At 39.1% G+C, this 27,094-nt stretch overlaps 1 protein-coding gene across 2 annotated transcripts in view; it reads right to left on the bottom strand.

The window, feature by feature from the left end:
- RAPH1 (Ras association (RalGDS/AF-6) and pleckstrin homology domains 1) overlaps positions 1-26,468 on the bottom strand; it is a 104,958-nt gene extending 78,490 nt beyond the window's left edge. For both annotated transcript variants that reach the window (XM_074872995.1, XM_074872997.1), the window contains exon 1: positions 26,156-26,468. The gene's annotated coding sequence lies outside the window, so the exon portion shown is untranslated. The remainder of the gene's footprint in view (positions 1-26,155) is intronic.
- Between the last annotated feature and the right edge of the window lie 626 nt (positions 26,469-27,094).

The raw sequence follows: 27,094 nt of genomic DNA, 5'->3' as shown, positions 1-27,094 counted from the left end.
CAAGGCTGCCTTATTCTGTACAAGGGCCACACAACAACCTTCAAAAGAAGGAGTCAACTGAGACACAAGCAAAACATCTTTTTGTGATGCAGATCTACTTTGTTCTCTCCCCCTCTCAGGCAGTATACAGTTCCATCCCTGTCCTTGCTGTTCAAAATGCAGGTTGCATCCACTATTCTATTTGCAGGCAATGCAAAAAGAGGTACTTCTATGTCAGTGAAATTTGTAAAGAAACCTAGCAAACAGGGAACTTCTTAATTCAGGATCAGCAGGTGACTGAACCAAGATCCATGAAACTGCAGGAAGGGATGTGCACTCTGTAGGAGGGGATGTCTCAAACAATACATAAGAGACACAGCATGAAAGAATGGCTTTGTATACATCCATAGTTAAACTTAATGGGCACTGAAGAACACTTGTCATCTGCATTTAAAGGAAACCACTTTACTACCAACACTAAACTAAGCACTAATTTAATATTGCAACATAAGTAGGTGAGACTAGCCTGTGTACAGGTGCTATACATTCATGCCATTCTGGCCACTCCCTGAACGACAGCTCCACAGGTACCCAATCTACCACACTGCCCTGTGGATCTTCTCTTTAATCCGGGAAAGCACTAGAAGGCACAATGTAAATTAAGTTTTGTGAGCTTACTTGCTTTTTGCAACTTCATCCATTCCAGAAAAGATTATGTAGTCTCTCTTCTCCATCAGCAGACTAATAGCAGCAATGAATTTTGTTAGAATATTTGGCCTTATGCATAGATCCTGGGAAATACCCAAATATTCTTGTAGCTGTGGCTAATGGCAGCACTTTTAGGCTCACCCTGCACTTGGGAATTGAAGAAGCACTTGCCAACCTATCACTAGAAAATTCGCATCCCTTTACAGACCAGTCTACTGTGCCTGTACAGGGTCTTTTTCCACCAGGAATAAATACTCAAGGAAATTCATTTTAACACATATACTAGGCTTTTAAACTATAGGAAAGCAAAATAAAGGAAGTAACTGCCAACTACCTGTAAAAGTTGGACATTTTAACGGTGCTTATAGAAGATGGTATATATGAAGATTCAAATCAACCAGGAGGAGGAAGGTGTAAGAAAATCATTTAGGTCATAGGTCAAATTACAATACAGGTATTTCCACATAAGACTCTGAGCTACTCCATGCTTTAGTACAGTGAAAAACTAATTTTTGCTCAAGTGACCCTCTCAAAGGTTAAAAATAATCTTTATACCAAAGCTCACTTAAGATACCACACCAGACACTGGCAATCTGTATGATGCAGGTACCATCTACACTCAGAAGAAGTTGCCAAATCCCTTTCAACAAGGGCCTATGACAGACTATGAACCATGGTTCAAAAAATGGTTTAGCTATGATAAATAAACAACATTATTCACAGGTTGCTTTATATAAATTTTCATATTGGGGTATATATTCTTTACACTAACGTTAGCTGCAACAGGCTGGAAGTTAATTTAGGGTTTCTGGTAAGAATTAAGGTTACATCATGAAGAGCTACATTTTACTATAGCTGGAACTACCACCTCCAAAAAAAAGCAAAGGAAAAAAATGAAAAACACACCTGTATATTTTCCAGAAAACCCACAAATGAGTGTTTCATACACCTGAAGTACACAGGTGTTTCATTCTTAGCATTTATGAGTCAACTCATGTTGTTGTTTATAGTTAGCCATTACAAAACAACATAATCTTAAGAAACACCACTTGGGGGGAAAAAAAAAGCATTTAGAGGACCAGGACAGAAATAATCTTTTGGCTGAAACATTATCAAAGAAGGAAAAAATATATTCAATTTAGAAGACACCTGATTTACTTTAAACCCACTCCTAACAAGCTGAGCCAAGCATCACCACCACCACTGGCTTAAACCAAAAATAAACCTAACAACAGGCTACCCTGGCTCAATTAATTTTATATTTTAATCCACTAGTAAGATCAGACTTAAGTAGGTAAATTGGCAGTCAACTTTCATCCTCCAACTTCACTGCAAACTGCAAGTAGGGATATAAAACCCCTCTCTATCCCCACCAGTCTTCTTCATCACCAACCTCTACACAGAAGGAGGTCTGTCTATTGAGGTGTGAAGCAGATGAAGATAGCCACTCTGATGGAGGAAAAAAGTGGATGTACAGTACTTCCTCATGACATTACCAGAAAAGAACAAAAAACTGTATAAGGAGAGGTTTTTCCATTGAAAAGGTGTGCCTTGTGGAAGTCTTGGAAGGACTGCACAGAGGAGAGTCTTGTGAGTCTAGGAGAAAGACTGATGTGGGGCACCCGACAGAGATGAGTCCTAGTAGTCAAGACTGGAAAAAAAAGAGTGAAAGTTAGCAGGAATGAGGCAGTTTTCTATGAAGGGGGGGGGGGGGGGGGATGGGGGGATGGGATCATTTGGCAGCAAAGCAACACTGCTTACTAGGTAGTGATGTGGGTTACTCCCCATGGGCTGAGGGGGCCCTTACCACAACGAAATTTGGGAGCAACTATGTGGCATGAAAAGGAGACAAGTTCTGCAGAATATGGATGTAGGTGGAAAAACACATTTATGAATCACAACTGCAGGAGAACCACTGCTTCGAGAGAGTACTTAATCAGCACCTTCCCTTGGGTCTTTCAGGTGATTAGGCACAATTTCAGATCCGCGTACACCTCACGTGCAATAACAAGACAGAAAGTCAACTTCCTGCTGCATAAACTGCAACTCATCATTTTCCTTGTTGATACTGGAAGAATCCAAGTTGTATTTTGCAACCCCACCAGTCAAGGAAAAAAAAAAAAAGAAAAATTCCCTTGAAGGAAGTCCTAGAAGTCCTACACTTGCACAGCTGCTCTTCTAGGCACTTGCCTTTTTTCTCCTCAAAACGTAAGAGAAGCCATTCCAGAAGTGATCTCAATCCACAAAGCGACTTCTGTGAGACATCTGCTTGATCAGTATGCCAAAGCCTGTAACAACTCCACCACCACTATTCTCTGGTAAAACCTACACAAATTGCTGAAGAGGAGAAAGTTAGTGAGCAGATATAGAAACACATGTTCATCACTGGTGAAGGCTGAAAATACATCTTAATTCTTATTTGCCATTTTAGCAGAATGTCTCTGAAAAACTCTCCAAAGTTTCTAAAAAAACGACAATATTTCCCCCTGCATTTTTTCTTTTTAATACTTTCTTCACTAAGTATTTTGCTTTTACTCTCAATTCAACATCCTTTCTCTGGAAGGATGGTTTAATTATCTTAAAGCAAGAAGTCCACATAACAACTCAAATCAGTATCAGCAATTTGAGATATAAAGCTATGAAATTTGTCATGGACCACTAACAGGAATCTAAGCATTGCCTACTGAGCACTGACCGTCATCTCTAGTTTATAAGCCTCCTGAAACTCATGTAAAAAAAAAAATTAATTAATTTCATATACGTAAGATACACATTCATACTGAAAAGCTGCATTACTTCAGTTTCTGAATAAATCTTGGCAGCGGAGAGTAAGGGAGGAAAGGGGGAAAAACACCAGCTCTGGATTCTACTCCCTGGAAAAAAGCACTTAAAGCAAGAAAGCAGCCTCAACATAAAGTTTTGTTACCTCAGAGAAGTCTAAAAGCCAGTTAAGCACCAACTGATGCATACCAAAAGGACTTTATCTAGAACTTAATTGTAGAGATTAAGACCAAATGTAAATATTTAACACAGAATCAATGTTTTAAAGCACACATTCCTGAAAAAGTAAGAAAATCAGCTTCCATAGCAAAAAGGAAAAAAGAAAGTGTAAGTCATGCCACTGAGGAAGTGAACACGAAATTTCTATGCAGTAAAACAACCATGGAAGACAGGGCTGACAGCCGGGTCTTGTTAAAAAAGGACTTTAAACAGAAGGATTTAAATTCATGGGATTAGGCCAGCATTCCTAAGAAACACTGTTCAGATCCTAAACTGCAGAGACCTTGTCTAAACAGCTCAGCACCTGAGTCACATAAACAACTACTGTAAAGTCTGCTCCCACCACACTTGGTAGCTTTGTGAATGGAACTTTTCTTGCATATGAAAACTAAAGACAGTAGAGTGTTTTGCTATGGCAACTGTGAAGAAAAAAAATAAATCGAGTCAGACTCCATATTGCCACTCATGAACATGTTTCAAGATTTTTTTCCAAAAAGTTTCTTCATTAAAACTAATCCCCCCTCAACTTTTAAACTAATGAGGTTTTTTTATTAAGTGAAGGATAATCCTAAGCAGGTGGCTGAGTGCAGCTATTATACACACAAACATATATACACTGTGCATTATGTTTCACATTACTTTTTGCTTATGAACATGCTTGGAAGTTCTATCACTCATTATTCAATTATTCTTGTCTCATCTAAATTTGATGCTGTGGTAAATAGATAAACCGAGGTATGATATTGGGATGGTGAGAAAAAAGAACAACAAAGGCTGACTAAAATAATTTTAAAGTTTATAAAATGTTTTTTTAAAGTCACAATTTTTAAATCTGATAATAGTTTCTGGCTAGTTTTAAAGCCATCTGAAAGTTAACATGGGTACTTCTTTTCCATGTTTTAATACAAAAAGTGAATGAGCCTTTTTTAAACAACAGGGCTTCTCAGCAAGGGTCATATTGACTGGAAAATACTGTACAGTAGTCTTATTTCCATGATAAGAAACACAAGTTCATAGGGACAGGAATGAGATATTCCATGGCATTCATCAATCTGAGGGACAGATACCCTTCTATCACAACTGAATTGTGAACAGCAAGAGTCCCTGTAGCTTTCAAGAAGTTAAGAAAAATGGTACTCTACGGGATGGCTCATGGGCTTTACCACACAGCACCTTCTCACAGAATCCTCAGCAGCAAAATGCAGGATTACTTCTTTTGACAGCAACCACGCTTTGACTGTCATCCTTCCTGGCAGCCAGAGAGTCTCTCCTCCAACACGCTGGATTTAATTGGAACATGCTACTTCGTAAAAAGTCATAGGTGAATTCAGTTTGTCTATTTCTCAAGATAGGGGAATGACTTACAAAGTCATTAACATAGATCATAACATTGCCCATAAAAGCAAAGCTGAGAGCAGGTTGTGTGATATGCTGAGGGTAGCAGATCATTTATGCTTGCCCCCTCAGAAAAATTCACCTACAAGCACACACTGGGCTGTGTACCCAACCGTTCCAGTCACATAGGAAAGGAGGGGCCACAGCACACACTTCCACCTTCTTCCTTCCTATCCTCTCCTGGGATAAATATACTGCTTGTTCGGATGAAGCTGAGCACCAAAACGTTACTATACTTTCAATACCAAATCCTTCAACTTGACCTGCTCTCAGAAACATGCTACTGTGAAAGGGACAGCCTACCTCCTAGCTGCATTACTATGCATGATCAACTCATTCATCAAATACACCTACAACTATATCAGCTGGGTAAATCTACAAACACTGATTTTTAGCAAAACATTTGAGAAATTCAGACAATGTATTATTGTTATTGGCATTTAAGAGCTACAGGATTAAAAAAGAAAAGAAAGAAGAAAATCCACACATTTTGTATGGATGCTTTCTTCGCATTTCAAAAACGCTGACAACTGGCTCAGAAGCAACAAAACTGAAAAGTTATCTTTCTCCCTATTCCAGAGCCAACTTTCTACAGTCATTTCCAAAGGAGTTTTTGGAAAAATGTTTCTACAAGCTCTCCTGATGTCTTTTTTTTTTTATGCTCCTGTTCCTACAGTTTAAAAAAAAATAACTTACACATTAAAGCTTGAGCCAGCCTAATTCCTCATTGCTGTCAAGAAAAGGAAAGACTCTCCTTCCCCTCCATTCACAAGCACTTTACACCAAAACATCACCGAGCCCGCTCAACCTTCTAAACGACCAGAAAACTCCTTCAACACTCCAAACACCAAAATAATCTTTCTGCTGAGTTAGCAAGCTGAAATAGATTACCCTTTGACTGGACAAATACTAGAGCCAACACATTCTTTTGGGTTCATACTAGACAGCTAGGAGAAGGGACAGAGAAAGAAACAAGTGGGACTTCCCCTTTCTGGCAGCAAATTCACCTGTAGCAGACTCACCTGTAACCTGCAACTCCAGTTCTAGCTCACAGAGTGTACTATAAAAAAATTCAAACACTTGGCTTACGTTCTTAAGTTCCTAATAAATAGAAAAGGTTACCTTTCCAATTAGTACAGAGAAAATTTCAAATGCTACCTACTGTAGGGCATATGCAAACATGTATGTGTGACACAAGAACAGTTACAATTTTACTGCATTTGCATTTATTTATATTAAAATTGGATTGCAGTAAAATGACAATTCTTAATAAATTACTTTAGCTACGAACATATTTAAAGCTTGTACTTTTCATTACAAGCACTTAATGCTTTAGTACTTTTCAGATATCAAGTTAACCCCTAGAGAAGACTACATTTAAACAGAAGTTGGAACAATTTGAAAAAAAAAAATAATGTAGAGCATTGCCATCCATAAATACATTAATAATTTTGAATTCAGAAAACTTCCAGCATTAACTCTGTAGCACTGAGACATAAGATATGAAAACGCAGTATGCCCATGCCATTACAGAGAGCCTTCAAGTTAGAGCCTAAATACAGAAATGGTGTTTTCTCTATTATACATTTTCATTTAATGCTTACAAGCATTAGTCAGACATTTCTGCACACTAAAAACTTATTTCACAAGCATGGGACCTTGCATGTATCTGTAGAATTGGTGGTCTCACAACCAACCCAAAGGCAAGACATGTAAGCATGTCTGTGCTTGTAAATATATATGTATATATAAAATTTTAAAATAATAAAAGAAAACTCTTGCCAATGTAAGTTACTTATTCTCTAGAGTAGTCTATAGGTATTTATAACACCGAAATGTTTGTGCATGAGTAAAGGCACAGCTCTTAAAATGCATCACAGAACCAATGACATAAAGGTACAAATGAATACTTGTTGCCACAAAAATTCCACTAAGAAGTAAAATTTGAAAGGAAGGGCTTACACTTTAACAGGCCTGTATTTGTAGCACAGTTTTCCCAAATTATCAGGAACAAACAAGACATTCTTTCCTTAGATGTAAACACTCCTTTACTACAAGAAATGGTATAAAGAAATGGCATGAATATGCATCAGGGGAAGTTCAGATTGGCCATTAGAAAAAGGTTCTTCACCAAGAGGGTGCTCGGTCACTGGAATGGGCTCCCCAGGGAAGTAAGTGGTCACGGCATCAAGACTGTCAGACTTCAAGGAGCATCTGGATGATGCTCTTAAATTATGGTTTAGTTTTATGTAGTCCTGTGAGGAGCAGGGAGCTGGACTCGATGATCCTTATGGGTCCCTTCCAACTTGAGATATTCCATGACTCTATGAGCATCTCATTTGGGTATAGCTATAATTGTGCAGTTCACTACCAAGTCCATGAAGTTAGAGTCACTTCTTAACTAGTTGATATAGGTTGCCTCTCCTGCCAGTGTAAGAAACATTCTGCAGTCTTCTTATGAAAATTAAGCCGTGATACACAAGTTCACATTTGTTTCAAAGTTTATATATGGCTTCATTCAGATGAGTATTCACAATCTGCTAGCACCACCAGAACGCAGCTGGCTGACTGACTCTGCTGTGAGCAATGAGGAAAAGAAATGGGGTGACCAGCTTCAGGGACACAACAGAGCACCCTTCCTCCTACATTTCTTTACAGCCTTCCAGGCTACAGTACATGCTTTATAAAACCATTACATGCCAATAGCTACATCTATGTTTTGATGTTTTGTTGGGTTTTTGGGTTTTTTTTTCAAAAACCAAAAAGATATGAGCATGAATGGTTAATGTCATACCACAGCATTTTCAGAAACATCTAAATTCAAATTCTTTCTTAAGAATACTTGGACATACTTTAATACTTTAAAAACCCCACAACCCACTCATAATTCCAAGCAAGGAATACTAAGGGCTCACAAAATTCTGTGTAATGACCAGATATTAACAGTGCCAAGCTAAGTCTGGAGTATCTCAGGCAAAGTAAGAATTTTCTAATCTTTTCCCCACATTGCCAGAGCCAAGACTGAAAAATTCCTTTGGAATGACACTTTTAAAATATCTTCTGCTAGACCTTTACTTAGTGTAAAGAGTACTTGCAAGAACACTCTGCTATAGATCCCTGAATATCCTAAGTTTTTTAATAGAACCCTAATTGCAACTATAGAAAATTTTTGGTTTTCAGCATTTGAAATTATCTTCGTCTATGGAAAGATGAAGAGGGAACCTGTATTCTGTTTTCTGGAGAAGAAAGGATGACCACTTCCCATTGTCCTTGTCCAGCACAGACACATCTCACTAGCACACTCTCAAGGCTTCCCTAACTCAAATCACATCTTGGAAATTTTTGGTTTTTACAGGTGTATAAGAGCTCAGTACTCAGACAAGGGTACCAGTCAACTACACACTCAGCTGTGGCTATGGTTTCTCATGATACTCTGTGCACAGTTCGTTACCACTGAAAGCAGGGTCTTTGTTTTCCCAATATCTGGCTCTAAAGGTGATCATGAAACATAGATACTATATTTATTAAGTAAGCAACAGTTTGTCAAGAAACAAACATTCCTGCCTCCTTTTGCCATCACAATATCAGAAGCCATCAAGGCTCATTCCTTCCTGAATTCAATGGAAAAATGGAAAACTTTGCAAGAAGATTTACAGATGACTTTTCTCAGCTAGCCAGTATTTCAATTCCTTCATCTTTCACTGCTACCAATGTAACGGTACTACCAAAATATTGTTTAAACAAACAACAAAAAAACACCTTCTACAGACATATTGATACCACAATATTGTTAAAATACCCAAACCTTTTATAGATGTATTATTTTAACACACACTACCTCTATTTTTTCCTAGAGAACATAAAAATTCATGTCCTCATATGAAAACAATTACATGCAATTTCTAAGCATTTAAAATTAGTTAGAAAAACAGGGCTAAAAATGACATTATACTCTAACTCGTTCTGAATCTGCACCATGCTCAAGGAGCCATGCCCTTCCTAAGACAAAATACTACCTCAGTTGACAGTATTGCTGCAGCCAGTCTCAGTTTCTTTCAAAATACTTAAGCCTGTGTCCACAAGGCTGATCGCCACTGCTGTCATTTCCTTCAGTATAATTTGAAAAGCAGCAGAAAACATGGCTCAACAAATGCAAGGACACCCGACATACACAGACAAAACAGAACCTACTTACTCTCTGTCCACTCTGAGCCCATTTTTGAAGTCTAAGTATGCTCTATTGTAACTTAATCATATCCTCCCAGAATTGAGGGTATTCCGGTCAAGAATTCTCACAGATGAATATTTTTCTGCTATATAAAACCAGGACGAACACTTATTCTAGACATACATTCTTTTGGCAGCACTAGGGGAAGAGGCTGTATCTACTTCACAAAAAATTAGGTCACCCGTTTCATAAGCAAATATGAACTGCATGTTGAAGTTTGTAAGCATTTCATGGGTACTCAACAGAAATTTGGAAGAGATTTACCACAAATTCTGCATACAGCTAGATTAATTATAAATGCAGGAGGAAGGAAGTTCATATTTACAACCTTAGTCCAACAAAAAACCATTATAACATCTTAACAGCTGTGTAACAATTTGGCAAGCCTGAGTGTAAAGTTTTTTTCTGAACATCCCAAAAGAACAATTATTTTTGTTTCCTCAAAAATATCTTCTTTGGTATAAAGACCTCTCTAAGGATTGAGTCAGATGAATAAACTACAGAATACAACACTAAAAGTAGAATGTATATCACAATGATTATTTTTACTGCTAAAGCAACTGTACTGAGTTGACCACCCTGTACAAGGAATGTCATTTCTGACACTAGAAATGGTAATTACATGGACCACATTCACATCTAGTTAAGGACAAGGGTTGGCGAGAAATAACTGATCTGCATTAATTTTCTGTAGCCAAAATGAGCCACAAAGCAGCAAAACTAGCTATTTAAAATGTGACGGCAACCAGTTTAAAAGCCAGATAACAATAAATCTCTTAATTCATTAGCACCTCAATATTTAAAAGCAAAATAATTTCCAAATTCTGTTTGTCTGCTGCACTATGAAAAAGTTTATGCCGATACAGAAAGTTAGTGGAACATTACATTAGCCTACAGTCTCGTTTCCTGGGATTGCTAACAGTGAGGTGTGAATCAGCTGGAAGATTTTTTTTTGTTTTTTGGAGAAAAGATTATTACGCTTGAATCTTAGCTCTCTATCTCAAGCTGAATTAAATCAAAAAAGCAGCACCGTGAAAGGATTTACAATGAAGCTTAAAAAAAAAAATTATTTCATGGCTTTTATTGGTTTTCTGTTTTCCTTCCAAGCTCTAAATGCCTATTTGGGTCTAAGTCTTGCTGGCAACTTCCTCCTATTATGTTGCCAAAGGATTTATAAAGTTTTGCTGATAGGAGCTACTGCCTAACATACCTTAAAGGGCCAGGTTGTAACAAATCAGAACAGGTCTACAAGCCAAAAAAGGAAGTAATTTTTGCAGAGTTATAAATTTAATTCCACTGGGAGCTTTCTGCACATTATTGCTGCATCCCAACACGTATCTGCAGTAAAGGTAGCTTATAATTACTAAAATATATAATTAAATTCCTTATGTATACTTATTTATAACTTCTGCCAGGGATCAGGTCCAGACCGTAAAGGAGTACTGCATTTGATAGTGCCACATATCTGTTTCCATCAGCAGGAGGGGTACACTGGGATGAAATGGAGGTGTTTCTTTGGAGGTCCTGAAACACTTCAGCCATCTTCACCCTTCAGAATTAGGGATGTTATTCCATCTTAAAGATGAGGTATTACAGTTCTTACTATTAAAATCACCACCTCTGCTTTGTCTTTTTTTTTTTTCCCCCCCTTATTTCTTTCATCCTTTCATTCGTAAGAAGCACGTCAAAATGCATTCATACAGGTCAGGGCATCTCATCTTACTCACATCACAGCAGGTAGTTCACTTGCCTAACTCTAAAGCATGCAGAGGGATGGGTAGAAAATACCATCCTGTAGCTAGAAATGCAGCTCTTTTGTCAAGGTATCCCCTGACATCAATCTCCCCTCTCCTTCTACTCAACAGTAAAAGCACACTTAAAACTGTAAAGAAACTGTTCAGTTCATGACCATCAAAACAAACAAAAAAACTTCTTAAAAGCTGGAAAATTAGGCCAAGGTAGAACTCCACTTTTTCAACTAGTATGACACATCAGTAAAACCAACAAAATAACGAAATCTAATTTTAAAACAGGTAGAAAACATCTTCAGAATATGGTATGTGCTTTTAGACTGCAAGCCTAGCATCCAAGAACACCTCCACCTACGCTGATTTTCAGGAAGACTTCTAGTGATATAACAGGGCTCATGCCACACTAGGCTTCAGATGAAAATGTTTCATGAGGAAGATGGGTTTTCACACTGCATGCTGATAAAAGACAAGTTGGTTGGTCCTAAGCATAAACAAGGGAAGCTTACTTTAGGCCCTTAAAGTAATAGAGGATGTAACAGAGTCCACCTTAGAACAGACAACGCATCTGATTTTCATAGCACATAGATGTATTGGAAGAGGAATAAGAGATTGAATTCTGTTATTTGTGACTCAATGGCTGAAAAGATGTGACATGATTCAAAGCAACAGTTTTTAAACAGGTCAAATGATAGCAAAACATTTAATTAAAAAAATTAAAATATCTACCAACTTCTGAGCTATATATCTAGGTTTAACAACACTGAGTATTGCTGGTGCATTTAATCTCTACATACTTTTGTATAAATTGGAACATCAAGAAGTTGATTGCCAAATTGATTTTGCAGATTGGAGTGGGACAAAAATCGGACTTTAAATCAGGTCAAGGACAACCCAAACATTTAATAAAGTACAAAAGAGAAGTTTAGAAAAATCCCCTATGCTTGTTGACACTACTGTGTAAAATATTTCTGATGCCGCATTCAAAATAACCTCAAGATATAAATAAAAAAAATTCTAGTTAACAATGTCATGTCTAAACACAGAAATCATCCACAACTTCAGTTCACAGGTCATGCTGTATAAGAATTAGATGAAAGATATTAACAAACCAGTTTAAAAATTTGCTTAATTTTTATTATGAATAAAATTAATTTTCATAAATTAGGCTTTTCCCACTGTCAAGTCCTGCAAAAGCCTTTAAAACTGCTGAAGTAACTAATTCCAATCACTTCATTATGGTACTGGAGATTTCTTGATGCAAAGCTCCCACATCAGTATAAACACATCATCACCCCCCCTCTCATAATCAAGTACTGAAAGGAGCAACAAGACCTCTCCTTCCCATCATAAGAAAAAGGTTAAGACTAAACTATCTGCAGGGTGCAGCAGAGAAACCAAGCAATTAGTATATGCAAAGTCAAAGAATTCACATTTCTCTATATAAATCTTCTGATTCATCAAAAACAAATTAGGTCATCTCTATCCAAGAGGAATTGATAGCAGAAAGATGTAACATAGTGTTAAAAAGTCCAGAAATATTAGACTTACAGTAGTGTATTTGGGATTAGACAATGTTACACACATACAAAACACAGTATGACATTTAAAATTTAATTTTACAAGTCAAAGACTGGAAGGAAAACCTCAAAAAGCTTTTTCTCAAAAAAACCCAAACCAAACACACAGACAACAACAAAAAAACAACCAGAACACTCCCCACCCCTTTTCAAGTGAAGGATAACAAATGAGAAAAGCCCACCTTCTGTAGAAAAAAGAAAAACAAGTCCAAAAGTCAGTGGAAGGAAGTTGGGAAAGATTTCCACATGTTGCTATTGTTGCAGTGCTAAAGACTGCTGGACACATGGACCAGGGATGGATTCCTAGAACTCACTGCTATCACTTTCTAGCTGCATCTGGTATTTGAGATGTCAGAAAGTTAGAAAGTGCTCATAAAAAGCACTAGACAAGGAGCAGGTAGTACTACCAACATAATCCATTACATACAACATACTCCTCAAATACTTAAGTCTCAATAAATAAGTCTTTACAACATTTCCACACAAAACATAGGGATTTTTTTTGGATTAGACTAGTTATGCACAAGGTACATTTTAAACCATGCTGGTGAAGGTGAAGCAACTGTTCTCATACAGCTGGATTTGGCATTCTGTTCAAAAAGCTCTTCTGCATTTGACAGAAATCCTGCAACACGCTTTGCAGGATGATACACAGAATAAATAAGGAAACACAGGCAATTTTCCCATCTTAGTGAAGGAAGTCATACAAACAATTCAGTTTTACTGAACTTAGAGAAAGCTGAAGATACGGGTCATGTTGTTTTGCTCTCCTTTTATTGTTCAACAGTATTCTAAAATCTTAACCTCACATTCTGATTTTGCCCGAACATACTGCAGTGTAGCAAAAGCCTGACAAAACTGTAATCAGTGCAAAGTTAGTGTAATAACCACTCTTCGAAAGACTGGTCATCAAGGTGCACATGGAAATTTTAGTCAAGAAACTAGACAAAATTCATTATTTACTGGACAGTACCTAGAACAATCAGCAGTGAATGACTTAACAACTAGGTGCTGGTAGCTGTAACATCAGTTGCAGCTGTTCTGTCAAAGCTGCCAGTGGACATCTGCACTTAAGGGAACAGACTGGCAATGGCCCCACAGCAATACCGCTGAGAATGACTACCAGGAATCCATGCCTGTCTGTTAGCACTACTTCTTTGTCACTGTCTCTATCCATTCAGTGCAGTCACTTAGATCTGGGGATGAAACAGCTCAATCACAAGCCAGAGCATGCCCCACAATATCACTGACAAAGGAATACCCGTAAAAAAAATGGGAAGCATCCTAAAGCCTTGTTTATTGCTGGTCTCAACTCTTCCTCTGATGTCACAACCTTCTCTCAGAAGAAAACAATTAAAAGACCAATACATCTGTGGAATCATTCACAACCTTCTTGGCTAAGTAGCAAAGTCAATTCTGACAGTACCTCTTTCCAGCTCTATTATTCCTGACAGTTTATATTTTCAAAATGCAATCAAGACACAGAAAGCCAAGTTCTCAGTCCCTTTTTCAATTCTTATGCATCATCTAAAGAGTTTCTCCCCGCTGAGGTGAATATGCACAAAGCACAGGACTAGCATAGCTGATTCTACTATCCAACCTCCCCCCATGTGCATTCTGAGATGGGGAACACCAAGAACAACATTCTGTCCAGTTCTCAGTGGATGTAATATCTCCTGGGGGACAATTTAGCCAATAAAACTTAAGAGTCCGCACACAAACATAAGCACAAGTACAGGAATGAATTGAGCACAGAAGAAAGGATTTTTCTACCCACCTAGTTTCAAATCAAGCATCATTTCAGAAGCAAACATTCTAAGACCAATACTCAAAAAGAGGACAAGATAACTACACATACAACTTTCAGAACTACTACTTCTGTGCAACTAGAGAACTGGAAGACTGTATAAAGAAAAAAAACATGCATGTAACAAGACAGCAGAAAAAGTGTGGTTCAGAGATGACAAGGACAGGATTTAATCCATAACATAATGCTTCCTCAGTGGCAGACCTAACTTCCTCGTTTTAAATAATGTCCTATTCCTCAAGACACTATAAAGGATCAGCAATACACAGAGGGTACAAATCAATTTTTTTACAGTATGCAGTGTCATGGATATCATTTCAGTGCTCATCTTGCTCATCTTTGGAAAGAAAAAGATCAGAGTTAGTTACAAAAGATTTTTTAAAAATTATCTATAAAACATATTAAGGATAGAGGCAATAAAAAATATGAAAACTACATAGTTATCAATCTGTATTCCATTAAATACCAGGCTACTGCATGCACACCTCATGATTGGATGACCATCACTATTTACTAGTGTTGAAATACGAGCCTCAAACCATATGTTCAAGCTAGTTTCATGTAACTACATAGAGAATTTTTGATGCACACAGGACTAGACTGCTGCTACCTCCCCATCCCCCAGTGAAGTGTTACTATCACATTATCAATGCAAGCAGAACTTCAGAAATTACAGAAGAAATATTAATTAAATGAAGGGCTTCTTTTACTGGACCTTTGATTCCCCCACAAAGTAGTGTTCTTTAGTTTAATAGATGACTCCATCACAGCACTACAATTATCCACAAGAAGACGTCAGGCAAAATTTTAAATTTTCTTTTCAGAACATCAACTAATATATAATATTTTAACTGGTTAACCATCTATGTATTTCAAATTCTATTAAAAAAACCTAACAACTTCATACCTTACATACCACTGTCTTGAACAATGACTGTCACTATACTCAATACTTCAGTCTGAGTGTCTTAGAATAGACGTGATAAAAGGTAATGATTTAAGATGCATACTTTATATACAGTATCCAGATACAAAACAATATGTTTAATCATACTGCAAAAACAAAAAAAGCTCTACTTTTGAATATGTTAGTTCCATATTCCTGTCAATAATATAGTTCCATATTCCTGTCAATAATACTGCCTGAGACATGCTAAGATACCAACATTTTAAGGAAAGCAATCCAGCAAAAGTCATTTTAGGAATGAAGAAGCAGCTGCTGAATTTATCAGTAGGCTACGCCTTCTCAACTCCTATAGTTCATCATAACATAATGAAAGCATGTGCAGTTGTAAACCCAAATATTTAAATCCACACTAGAAGGCAAAAAGAATGCAGACATTAGGTCAGCTGCAATTTTTAACATTTTCAGAAGAGAACAACTGGCCCTTTATCTTGCTTTTCAACTCAATCTAAAGTAGAAAAACAAAGATTTAGGCAGCTTTAACTGGAACAATGTATTACACATCAATATCTTGTAACATTTTACCACATTTCATCAGAAATGTATAGAAATGTTCTCAAAGGCTCACAGCCTGACAGAGTATGCCAGACTAACCTTACCTCAGAGAGTTAATAATGAGCATAAATACAGAAAACTAAAAATTTCTGGCCTTCCAGTCTCAGGTGAGGTGCTTTTTAAACGAAAAGAAGACTGTACCTTCAAGATTGAAAAATAAAATGGAGAGGTGAAATCCAAGCTCAAAAGGTAAGGCTTTTATTATGCTCTACAAAATCGAGAAACTAAATAAAGTCTTAGGAAGACATTGCTTTAAAGCACATTCTCCTGTTTTACAAACACTTTAGACCTATTTTATTACTGTTTTCAGGTTCACTTCTCATTACTCAAATGCTAATGCACCTTTTACTTTACAGTGTACAAAGGTTGTACACCTTTGAGGTTGGCCCACGGTCACATTATACGGGTACATAACAATTCGCGTTGTCATCTTCAAATTAAGAAGGTATACACTTCACAAGAATCAGTGGAAAACATTAATCAGAAGGTAACTAGATATGAGGAATAATTTAAAGAGTCACAGATAATACAATCACATGCCTTATGTACTGCACTCAGATCAGTCTTTAGGCTAGAAAGCAAGCAACAGAAGTTCAATTTAAACTTTTTGTTACAATGATAGCAGACAGCCTGTACATTAATTTGTCTTAAGTGACAATGTTTTTTTTCTCACACTATATGCATTAAAATTTAAAGGATGCACAAACCTAATACACTTTTGAAGGATCTAGGTCAAAAACCAAAACAGACACGTAAAATCATTCCTCAAACTTTTGGGCATAACAGTCTACCCAAGCTAACTTCCTACACAACACCTGTAAATATATCAGCTACCTGGTACTTCAGGACAATGAAGATGAAGTGACACCTCTTTTCAAAAAGAGATGCCCAAATCATCACATTTCAGAAATGAAACACATTTCAGAAATGAAAAGTGCGCAGTCTGGAAATACTTTGTTTGCTCTGCACTGGACTTTCAACTCCACAATGCACACTAGTCATGCCAGGAATATTCCATTCCAGCTGATAAAAGATAATTTAAGATTTTTTCATTACAAAGTAGTAATAACTAATTCCAAGGGCGCTTTTTTTTAATTGTTGTTTTCGAGGAGCTTCTGAGGTTTTTGCACAGATTCAAGCTAAATAGGAATAAGCAATATCAAAATAGAAAATTTCATTCAAGCTAATCACAAGCACTTGGGGGGGTTGGTTTCTATTTTGTGTTTAACAAGAAAGTCTCTGATTTTCACTAACTAGGATAGCAAGCACAAAAGGTTAAGCTGTATGCTGTACTATCAACTGGAGTTTAGCCAATACAGAGCAGTCTTCATAAAGACACAGTATGTTTCACTTTAAGAACTGTGACATGGACATGCAGTTCCTCCTAAAAATTTCACTCATTTCCCTATCGCTTCAATTTTCCGCTCTGCCAGCTGCCAGAGGGAAGACAACATTTATACTTTTCTATGGGGTCCTCCTTCTCCTTCCATCTAATTGCTGAAGATGAGAATTCTCACTTCTGCTATGTTTCTTCGAAAGAATCTCTGAGGTGTCTAATCCAGAACTGAATATTTCTTTAGGAAAATAATTCATTTCCTTCCTCCCTGGGCAGGAATTTATTGTTGTACTCACATCAATCTGACAAATAGCCTTTCAGTTTCACAGAACTGGTCATAGGATATCACTAAGTTACTTATTGATAGACATACCTGACTACATGTAAAAGATTTTCTGTTACCCAGCATCAGGCAGAGTTGTTCTCCTGACCTGTGAAGTGCGCAGAGATCGGCAAAGGAATTCACAAGTTTTAGTCAGTATTACTACCTTGCAAAGTTACTAATGAGTGAAAACTACTCTTTCCTCCCCCTCCCCCCCCAATGCCACTACTTAATAGGTACACGTGCTTTTCTGAAGTCCTCAGACACAACTACTGTTAACTAAAATCCAAACCACTAGAACTGTTGGTCACTGATACACACAACATACTCACAGAATGCTTTTTCAGGAATAGTGTGCAATCATCCATATTTCTATCAAAATCACTCAGAACTACATGTCCAAGTAAAAGGTCATTTTCTTAAGTCATGCATTAAAGAGATGACAACTTCCTTGGAGAACAGAAGTCTACAATGTGTTTTTCTTTAAAAGCTCAAAACAACAAATCTTTTCACTCTAGGAATTTTTTTTTAAATGCACTATAAAACACATTTGTGTAAAAGGTCTTTAGTCACCTGTGAAGAAGAATAATTACAGACACCTGGGAAGTCCAAACTTGCATTAGTATATTAAACCAGATTCCAACAATGATTAACTCAATTTTAAATGGTGCAACAAGATCACGGTGATCCTTCCAGCGAGAAGGAAAGCGGGAAGCAAAGTTACCAAGAATAAATAAAGAGAGCTTGGAATGCTTGGCTTCTGGCATGGAATCAAAAATCCTATGCAAGATGCCTCATCACTATACAGGCATGAACTAGGCAAGTCAGGATGAAACTGAAAACAACTATACGTGAGCAGGAAACTGCCTAGGAATAGACAACAGCACAATACCAAAGACTGAGGCTTTAAATCCAGACACAATCCATCAGTAATGTACCTCCCATAGAACAATTGTGAGGAACCTCCCTGGGAAGTGAACATTGTCCTCACTTCTGAAGGAAGCTAGAGTAGATACACTATTTATTTCACATAGGGTGTCTTGTCCTTGTAGGCACAGAGTTTCAGAGTTAACACAAATTTAAGGAATTTGGATCTTAACTTATCTGTGTGTATTCCCAGACAATGATACACGAGAAATCCTGAGGGAACATGGTCACAGTCATAATGAAATGGTTTACATTTGTTAGAGTACTTCTCTTCCCACCTAATTCAATACTACTTCTTCTAAACCATTAAGAGGAGGAGCAACAAGCAATGAGCTCAGACACAAAGCAGAAAAAATACAGGATTAAAATTAAGGCAATTAGTATGCAAGTACAGTATTTCTCCAAAAAGTGCCATTTTCACCTTTGGAAGATCATCATTAAGCTACAAAAAGTAGTCTAATTCATGGGATGTTTTGAAAACATCTTGAAAACTTACTGTTTTCAATACTGAGCTAGAACCCATTCCAGTTTTGTAAACCAGCTTGCCTAAGTATAGGTAACAGTTGCCATCTAGATATGAAAATGAATTCATTTACAAAATCCTCTGCCTTTTAATACTCATAAGATGCAAACAGCAGCCTGAAATGGAGTTTGTCTTTATTTTTAAAAATGCCTTTACATCCCAGAGATAAAAGAACCTTTAATTTTGCACAACTATATAATCACGGTCTAGGAAGATGTATACAAGGTGTAGCTTCTCTTCCTCTCTCAACAGCTCCCCAAAGGTAGAACCTTTCACTACATCTCATCCCTTCAATTTTACCAATTTGGCATGCTGTAAACTGGGTCACAGAATTTACGTGGATTAAGTCTCACCAGTCTCTTCTTTGTAAGAGTATTTTTAACACGCAACAGTTTAGTGATCACTAAAGCTAAATAAGACCTAAGGATATTTCTGACAGGAAAAGCGTAACGGGGAAAAAAAAGTTGTCTCCAGTCTTAATTGCTTCTCTTTTGCTCTTATTAATACCATTCATTACGGGACCTACTAGAAAAAACACTGAATGGCACATACATTCTTGAGACTAGGTCAGCACTGTCAGAGGTGCAAGCAGGGAGAACTGCAACCCTGTGCCTATTCCAGGCACAGCAAATGCATCCATACAGAGATTAATGACTGGAAGAAATTTATAAACAATGCATTGAGCAACTTTACTTCCTCCAAAGAACCTGCACATTTGTTTTGCTAATGCTATCTTCTATAGCACCTGTAACGAAGTCTATCAGTGACAACTCATCATGAAGAGATGGAAAGAGGAGAGACGGAAGCCAGCAAGCCTGTACACAAGCTGTTTCCTTCCAAACATTTCTTTTCACTGATGGTGTATCACAAGGATCAATTCACAGCCACTTCACAGAGCTACACATAAGTGTACCACTACAAATCTACAAGCCCTTTGACAGAGATGAAAATCCGTCAGTTTCAGTATACTTTCTCAGTGATTAAACCAATCAAATCAGCATTTTAGACAAAGAGGTATTTCATCATAATAACCAGTGAAACAATTTAAAAGAAATCTAGAGACATTAAAAACCACTATTTTTTTTTCATCACTGATTGAAACAACACTGTTGGGGCAAAACTGTCTCAGTACCATCTGTAAATTCAAAAAAAGAATTAAATTCCACACCAAAAAACCCTTTATGAATTCTATGTTGTAAAGGTAGCACTTTTCACAGTATGCAGTAACTCACTCAACTTTTAATGTTGCACTTAACTCAGCAGGCAATTTTATGACATATGTTGAAGGGATTTAACTGCAAAGGTGACACCAGAGTAAGAATTCAACCATTTGAGACGGGATTATTTTATCACCAATACTTGATACATATTCTTTATTTGCACTTCTAACACTATTTAATAACATAGCCTTCAAAATCCAATTTTACAAGCAGATAATGCAAATTTCCCAATTACAGATTCAGTAAGGCTCATAATTAAGTCTTTTGGACACTTCTGAAAACATTTTTCCTCTTACAGTCACTAACTGGATTTCAGAAAATAAAGTAAAATTTTGCACAGAGTAATCCTTGAGGAGTTTGCAGTACTTCCTCAAAGACCGTGCAGAGTTTTTCACAAGTCACTGATACATGATGGTAGGATAGTAGAAGCAGAAACTACTTGCTCAGTTTTATTTCCGGGGAGCACTTTTACCAGTACTCTGTAACCACGTTCAGACATTAAGACTGCAATCACATAGAATGAACTACCTTTTCTGTGCTAAAGATGACTGTTCTTAAAGCAAAGAAGTGGTAACAAATGACAGAATTTGCATCAAGATGGAGCCTTTTCATGTATCGTTGGAAAGCAACAAGCTCTACTTAGAGCTTTCCTTTAGGGAGTAAACTACTAAAATGTTCCTTCCTACTGGGAGAGCCACTAAGGCAACAATTAAAAAAACCCAAACAACTATGAGAAGTAATTGTACTGCACATCTCGACTCTAAGCATGGCGCAGTTACAATTTTTTAAAATTTTTCTTTAATCCAGTATTAAGGACAAAAAGATAGGTCAGGAATACTACAGGTCCTACAAACAGAGCAAATTGGTAAGTCTCGGGAAAGAGAAGGACAAGAGATAATCACAGCACTGGCAGTAGCAAAGGACAGTATGCCAGCTATAGGCAGTGGTCTTCAACTCTCACTATCACATGAACAAATGTTTCTGCTAATCCCCATGCAACTGCTCCCAAAGCTTTCTGAAGGGTAAAGTTATCAGAGAGGATGAAGGATGTCAATTAGTCTCCCTTCAGTCCCTTTCTGTATATGTTTTATTTAGCATATTTTTCCACTTCATACATGCATTTGAGAGAAATGATGAGGTTCTCTAACTTCTCCAAGACTTTTTTAGATGAAGTGCAATACTGACACAAGTAATAAAACTGATGAGAGCCATGAAACTGGAGAATGATGTCACTTCTTCCTCCTGTTTCTTTCTAATCCTGATCTGCTAGAAATCAGCTATTACGCTTTAATAAACAGTAGGAAACAGTAAGGTGGCTTGGATCTGTGGTTAAGACAGCTTAAGCAAAAAAGCACCCTGTTGTAGTATATGAACACAACTTGCTATTCTAAACATTTACATTGACAGAGTACTGACACCTTTACACAGTACAAGACCACTTCAGATGTCAAATTAGACAACATTAGAACAATATATTAACATTTCAATAAGGGATGATATTTAAGATAGTTTTCTCACAAGATGAGAACAATCCTCATCCAGTTTAGCATTTGCTCTATGCAACGTCAGTGCATTTTTATCAACAACTTTAGTTCTTGAGCACTTTAAAATATTTACTCAAGTAAATAAATCATAACAGTTCTGCTACTGTGTATAGTAGATTCCTCACCAGACTCACTATAATCTTTTTGTATAAAAACTGTGATCTTACAGACTGCTCTCCTAAAAAGAAAGACCAGAGGCAATTAAGATTCAATCACCCTTCTGATTACATCAACTTAATTTAATCTGAAGAATTTCTGAGACTAGAAATTCAGTAACAGGTAAAAATTATGTTCTATGACTAAAAAGCTTTAAAACTACTTTTATAGCAGCTCTGGAATTCCTCACACACACCCCCACCCCCAAGCCGTCTCTATAGAATTCAACTCACACATTATGAAATAAGACTGCAAAGAATCATTTTCCTAATATTTAACCTCAGGCCAGTTTCAAATTCTCGTGCACGTCATCTTCCTCCATACAATTCTTAACGAATAGAGTGATAGCTTACAGAACCAGACATTGCAAGTGTTCTTCATTAATAGATGTATTAAAAAAAGCAAGTTCAACAAAATTATTATTCTATGTAACATCCTGCATTAAACACTTCAACTAAAGCCTGTCCTAGCAAATAATTAAAATCACTATTTAGTACAAAATAGAGAAGTAACTTTAACTCGTTGAAAAGTCAAAAAATATCAGCCAATGTGTCTGGATCAAGTTGCATATAAAGTATGCTGTAGATACTTTTCCTAGTCTTTATAAGATTTTCAACTATGAGGATGATTATTAGCAACCTGAATCATCAAGGAATTTTACTTGTCTTTCTCACTGGGACTGATATGCTTAATTGGATAGTTATTACTAATTTCTAGTATTAACCTCTTGAAAATAACATGCCATTTTCAATGAACACAGTTTTTAAGTGATGATAATGCTTGCAGATTAACAAGAAGAAACTTAAATCCCTTGCCAGTCTGAAGAACAATTATAACAGGCAATTAATAGTGCAAGTTTCTTCACTGGCATTTCCTACCCTTGTAGGCATTCCTAAAGGTGGAGAGCATTCAATGTATGCACTCACTCAATATCTGTGACTGCCAAGTATGACAGAGATATTTTTTGAATCCTCAATACGACAACTTTGGTTTTGTAAATTACATTTCCTTAAACAAAATTAACATTCCACATAGAAATACGTTAAACATGACTACTCAGCAGTCTGCTGTCATTTCTACATATTATTAAACCTGAGCAATAAAGCAGATCTGGATTGCCCCTTTTTTATAATGCTTGTTTATCTGAGATTGCCCCATCCAGCTGTAAATCAACGTATGTTTTCTTCTAGCAATTGCAGAGAAAGGGTGTGAACCATCACAAAATAAGCATCCATCAGTATTTGGTTTATTGTTGGGGGCTGAAATACAAGTTGGACATTTTTGGCTTTGGTAAGTGCCTGTAACAAGTTCTAGATTTAATCAGCAGGGTCCTCAGTATGAACAGATGTAACAGGAAGCTGTGAAACATTATTTCAGTTCTACTTGTAAATTCAGTAATAAAACTATTGTTTAGCATAACAGAAAAGGCGGTGTGAATATTTTGCAACCTTTAGCTTCATTTGCAACACAACAGATTCAGATTTTTTACCATTAAGAATGATCTAAATTACTTAACAACTGGGATCTTCAGCACTATTCTTCTTAGTATTTGCCTAACTGGCTTAGTCACTCAGATTTAACTCTGTCCCAGTTTGATAGATTTTTTTTTTCCCCCCTCCAGTGGCTGAAAGACATTTGAAGAAGGAAGCCAAGTTGTATGACCAGTAAAGATCAGATTAATACAGCATAAAGATGTTCAATAAGAGCACAAAGAAATAATCATTTGTGGCTAGAAAAGCTAGCTGATTTTATTAAAAATTTTGATGTTGAAGAGATAAAGGAGAACATGTTCATATTCTTGCAAAATTCAAATAAAGAAGCAATACAAGAGCTTTACAGATAAAAAAATTTCAGTAGTTTGGGGGGAAGGGCAATATCCACACATCCATGACACTCAGAAGACTGAGACACCCTCTTGAAATCAATCATATTGAACCATTACCTACAAAAGTTACCACAGCAGTCTCAAACACTCCTTGAAACCAACAGGTGTTCTCTGTACCACAGCTTACCTTCCTAAGAAGGGAAAAGGCTGCAATATACAGGAAGTTCAAAACAGTTCATGTCAATGCACTACTCCCCTAGAAAAAGACTATTTTCAGATAAAGCCTGAAGGCAGTGATTTCAAGATATTACGCAAGGAAGGCAGACTGAAGATTATATAAAATGTGTCTGTGGCCCTTTTCACATTATTTTTGTTATACTCTTTTGAGAGATTAACAGCTGGTAAACTCCATTGCTTTCCTGAACTGTGGCTTATCACGTAGCAATACTTTTTTCTCTCTGTCATCCCTTGCTGACTCAGAGAAACCATGGTAGAATTCATTGCACGTCATATGAGTCTAAAAACCAAGACATTTTAAGGAAATACCTACCTGAAAATGAAATTTGTAGGAGGGCAATAAATTCCTTAGTGCCACTTATCTCTTTGTTCTATGAAAGCAAAGAGCCTCCCTAATGTGGATTTCTGTAAGGTAATTTGAGTGGCACTCACTTATATGAAAAAGCACGTACCAGCTTAGGTGCAGAAAACCAGTTCTATATCCCACTATCCACCACACTGTTCCAAGAAGGATATCAGCATATTACGTATGGTCATGTCTACACCTTTATATAACTTACATGCAAAGTATTCCCTAGAATTGGAATTTATGACTTCTACTTTTGTTTTTCAAGATGATTTAGCAAGTGATTTTTCTGTTCCTCTATTCTAATAGGAAACAGCAGAGAAAAGCTGATTAAACAGACAGTAAAATAGGAAGATTTGCTGGTTTAAACATATTGTTTCAATAAACACCTAAATTCATTCATCAGTAAACATCTAAATTCATTTTTCTGCCCAAAGGTGTTTTACAAATTAACATGTCCTTGTCTGGAGGACAGGGGAGTGAGGGGGAACAGACGAAGAGGGCCAATTTGGTTAAAATGGAGCAGGTGTGATTCTACAGTCTCACAAAACAGTAGTTCCCCATTCCTCCATCACATGAATGGCAACGTAAAGACATCGGCCATATGAAATAGTATACTTGTGCCAAACCGTGTGTACCTATACTCCTCCAGTAAAAAAGGAATTATACCACACATACTGCTGTTTGTCCCCTTCTGAATACCTATAAGCAGGTAAAAACATAAAAAGCCTTGAAATACTAGCAAAAATGATAAAATGCAAAGACAGAGCCCAAACATGCAGGTGGCTATCTTCTGCCACACAAAACAACGAATCCAAAAGAAAAAAAACCTTTCAAAATGAACAGGTAAGTCACTGGCTTCTTAAAACAACTAGAGAAAAATATGTATACTTATATGAATTTTACACGGGTCATGTGACACTCATGTATACAGACACTCCTCCTTTCCCTCCCACCATCAATGATTTTCCCCATGCAAAAAAAAAAAAAAATAATAATAATACACCACTCTCCCCATCTTCGTGAAAACCAATGCAGGCACCAGCCTTGCTTGGGAGGCTCTTGACAAGCCAGCCTGCCCTCAGTAAGTCGTATGGCTATAAAGCTTAAGAGATTTCAGGTCTTTTTTTTTAAAAAAACCCAACATTGTAACGAACAATCCAAACGAACCTTTCCCTTCTGCCCCAGGAAAGAGGATTTGCGCGTGTTTTGTTCCCCGGGTCGCAGAGGGAGACTTGGCGCTGCCCGTGCAGGGGACTCGCTGCCTGCAGCTCCACAGGGTGGGGACTCACCCAAGCTGACATTGTCTGGATGCCACAGACTACATCCCTGGCGCATCCCCGGCTCACTTCCCAGCCCCTCCGGAGGCATGCCTTACACAGGGAAAAGCCGGGGGGCGGGGGGCAAACACGCGCACAGAAAACCCCCACCAGCCGTCAGGATCACAAAGCCCATTTTGAAAAAAATCACCCGGTGAGGTTTAGGGCGTGGAAGGGCGCAGGACACAGACCGCGGGCCGTTAAATCCTCACCCCTCTCACACTCCTTCGCTCGGGTCCTCCCCGCGAAGCCCCCGGCCGCAGCGGTCCCTCTGCGGCCCCCGCCCCGCCGCCGGGCTGAGGGGAAGCGGCAGGAAACGCCGCTCCCCGCCGGCCCGCCCGCCACGGCCCGGCAGACGCCCGCCCGCTCTCCCACCGCCGCCCCCCCACCCCCCAAAAAAGAAAAAAACGACACAGAAGGCGGCTCCACCACTCACCTCGCCCCGGCTCCGGGGAGGTCCCCGGCGGGCAGCGGCGACCCCCCACAAAATAGACGGGCGAGGCGGCGGACACGCTCCCGCTCGCTGCCGGCGGCGGCACCCGGGCTCCGCTCCGCCTGCAGACCCCCGCGGCTGCTGCTCCTCCTCCTCCTGCCGCCACCGCAGCTAATGGTGGCCGCCGATACCGGTTCCCACTGCCGCTCCCTTCCTTTCCCGTTTCTTGTTTCCGCCGAGCGCGGAACCGCCTCCGCCCGACCGCCGGCGCACGTCCCTGCCCGGCAGCGGAGGCACCGCTCCCTCCACGCCGCTGCCGCCCCAGCGCCCGCCGCCGCGCCGGGCTCCCCCCGCCGCTCACTTCCGGCGCGCAGGCCGCGCCTCGCCCCGCCCCGCCGGGCCCACCGCCAGCGCCCGGGGGGCGGCCGGGGCCCCGCAGCGCCAGGGCGGCCGTTGGGCGCGCGGGGGGCGGTTGGGCGCGCGGGCGGCCGTTGGGCGCGCGGGGGGGCGGCTGGGCGCGCAGACGGCCGTTGGGCGCGCGGGGGGGCGGCTGGCCGCAGGGCCGCGGTGCCCTGAGGAGCGCTGCCGCCCCGGGGCCGCTGGCTCTCGCCCCGGCGGCCGCGTTGCCGCGCCTGGCGCGGCAGGTCCGCCCGGCCCCCGCGGCGGCAGGCGCGCTTTCTCCGGGCGCCGGCCGTGCCCTGGGCGGCTTGCGGCGGGGAGCGTTCGGTGCGGCTCCGTACGCAGCTGCAGGACGTTGCGCGTCCCGCGCCCCCGGCCGCGGGTGTCTGTAGGCAGCGGGTGACCAGATCCTGGCAATGCGGCGGAAACCCTCGGTCGCGTGTCCCGCAGAGCCGGCAGCGGCGACCCCGGGCCAGCCCCGGACTGCGCCGCCCCGGCCCCGCTCTACCCCCGCTGGGACTTTACCCCTATTTCTTATCCTAC

This window comes from Strix uralensis, chromosome 6, assembly GCF_047716275.1.
Source record: "Strix uralensis isolate ZFMK-TIS-50842 chromosome 6, bStrUra1, whole genome shotgun sequence".
Taxonomy (NCBI): Eukaryota; Metazoa; Chordata; class Aves; order Strigiformes; family Strigidae; genus Strix; species Strix uralensis.
The sequence above is the reverse complement of the archived record's forward strand: the minus strand, read 5'-3'. Positions and strand labels throughout refer to the sequence as shown.